The sequence below is a fragment of the Myxine glutinosa genome, chromosome 13 (genome assembly GCF_964187855.1).
Source record: "Myxine glutinosa chromosome 13, kmMyxGlut1.1, whole genome shotgun sequence".
NCBI classification, from domain to species: domain Eukaryota; kingdom Metazoa; phylum Chordata; class Myxini; order Myxiniformes; family Myxinidae; genus Myxine; species Myxine glutinosa.
Window position 1 is genome coordinate 21,233,174 of NC_136273.1, and position 2,500 is coordinate 21,235,673.

Consider the following 2,500-nt stretch of genomic DNA (forward strand, 5'->3'; position numbering starts at 1 on the left):
ATTTGACGGACCAGTTGACGGATGAGTTGACGGACGAGTTGACGGACGAGTTGACGGACGAGTTGACGGACGAGTTGACGGTCGAGTTGATGGACGAGTTGATGGACGAGTTGATGGTCGAGTTGATGGCGGAGTTGATGGACGAGTTGACGGACGAGTTGACGGCGAGTTGACGGACGAGTTGATGGTCGAGTTGATGGACGAGTTGATGGTGGAGTTGATGGACGAGTTGATGGACGAGTTGATGGACGAGTTGACGGACGAGTTGATGGTGGAGTTGATGGACGAGTTGATGGACGAGTTGACGGACCAGTTGACGGATGAGTTGACGGACGAGTTGACGGACGAGTTGATGGACGAGTTGACGGTCGAGTTGACGGACGAGTTGATGGACGAGTTGATGGACGAGTTGATGGTTGAGTTTATGGACGAGTTGACGGTCGAGTTGATGGTCGAGTTGATGGACGAGTTGATGGACGGGTTGATGGTCGAGTTTATGGACGAGTTGACGGTCGAGTTGATGGTGGAGTTGACGGACGAGTTGATGGATGAGTTGATGGTCGAGTTGATGGACGAATTGATGGACGGGTTGATGGTCGAGTTGATGGACGAATTGATGGACGGGTTGATGGTCGAGTTGATGGTCGAATTGATGGACGAGTTGATGGACGAGTTGATGGTCGAGTTGATGGTCGAATTGATGGACGAGTTGATCGACGAGTTGATGGACGAGTTGATGGTCGAGTTGATGGACGAGTTGATGGTCGAGTTGACGGACGAGTTGACGGACGAGTTGACGGACGAGTTGACGGTCGAGTTGACGGACGAGTTGACGGTCGAGTTGACGGACGAGTTGATGGTCGAGTTTACGGATGCGTTGACGGTCGAGTGGATGGTCGAGTTGACGGTGGAGTTGATGGACGAGTTGATGGACGAGTTGATGGACGAGTTGATGGACGAGTTGACGGACGAGTTGACGGACGAGTTGACGGACGAGTTGACGGAGGAGTTGATGGTCGAGTTGATGGACGAGTTGATGGACGAGTTGATGGACGAGTTGATGGTCGAGTTGATGGACGAGTTGACGGTCGAGTTGACGGTCGAGTTGATGGTGGAGTTGATTGTGGAGTTGATGGACGAGTTGATGGATGAGTTGATGGACGAGTTGATGGACGAGTTGACGGACGAGTTGACGGATGAGTTGATGGTCGAGTTGATGGACGAGTTGATGGACGAGTTGATGGTCGAGTTGACGGTCGAGTTGACGGACGAGTTGACGGACGAGTTGACGGATGAGTTGATGGACGAGTTGATGGACGAGTTGATGGTCGAGTTGACGGACGAGTTGACGGTCGAGTTGACGGTCGAGTTGACGGTCGAATTGACGGTGGAGTTGATTGTGGAGTTGATGGACGAGTTGATGGATGAGTTGATGGACGAGTTGATGGTCGAGTTGACGGACGAGTTGACGGTGGAGTTGATGGACGAGTTGTATGGACGAGTGATGGTCGAGTTGATGGACGAGTTGATGGTTGAGTTGATGGACGAGTTGACGGACGAGTTGACGGTGGAGTTGATGGACGAGTTGATGGACGAGTTGATGGTCGAGTTGACGGACGAGTTGACGGTGGAGTTGATGGACGAGTTGATGGACGAGTTGATGGTGGAGTTGATGGACGAGTTGATGGTGGAGTTGATGGTGGAGTTGATGGACGAGTTGATGGACGAGTTGATGGACGTGTTGACGGACCAGTTGACGGACCAGTTGACGGACGAGTTGACGGTCGAGTTGACGGACGAGTTGACGGTCGAGTTTATGGACGAGTTGCCGGTCGAGTTGACGGTGGAGTTGACGGACGAGTTGACGGACGAGTTGACGGTCGAGTTGACGGACGAGTTGACGGTCGAGTTGATGGACGAGTTGACGGTCGAGTTGATGGACGAGTTGACGGTCGAGTTGATGGACGAGTTGACGGACGAGTTAACGGACGAGTTAACGGACGAGTTTATGGACGAGTTGACGGACGAGTTGCTGGACGAGTTGATGGTCGAGTTGACACTCGAGTTGATGGACGAGTTGACGGTCGAGTTGACGGTCGACTTGATGGTGGAGTTGATGGATGAGTTGATGGACGAGTTGATGGTCGAGTTGATGGACGATTTAATGGTCGAGTTGATGGACGACTTGATGGACGAATTGATGGACGGGTTGATGGTCGAGTTGATGGACGAGTTGATGGACGAGTTGATGGTCGAGTTGATGGACGAGTTGACGGACGAATTGACGGTCGAGTTGACGGTCGAGTTGACGGTCGAGTTGATGGTGGAGTTGACGGACGAGTTGATGGTCGAGTTGATGGACGAGTTGACGGACCAGTTGACGGACGAGTTGACGGACGAGTTGACGGACGAGTTGACGGTCGAGTTGACGGACGAGTTGACGGTCGAGTTGATGGACGAGTTGATGGTCGAGTTTATGGACGAGTTGACGGTCGAGTTG

The 2,500-nt window shown here is 52.6% G+C and overlaps 1 protein-coding gene across 4 annotated transcripts in view; it reads left to right on the forward strand.

Annotated features, from left to right (window-relative positions):
* Positions 1-2,500, forward strand: part of LOC137438691 (collectin-11-like) — a 45,622-nt gene that overhangs the window by 2,452 nt on the left and 40,670 nt on the right. The window lies entirely within an intron of this gene.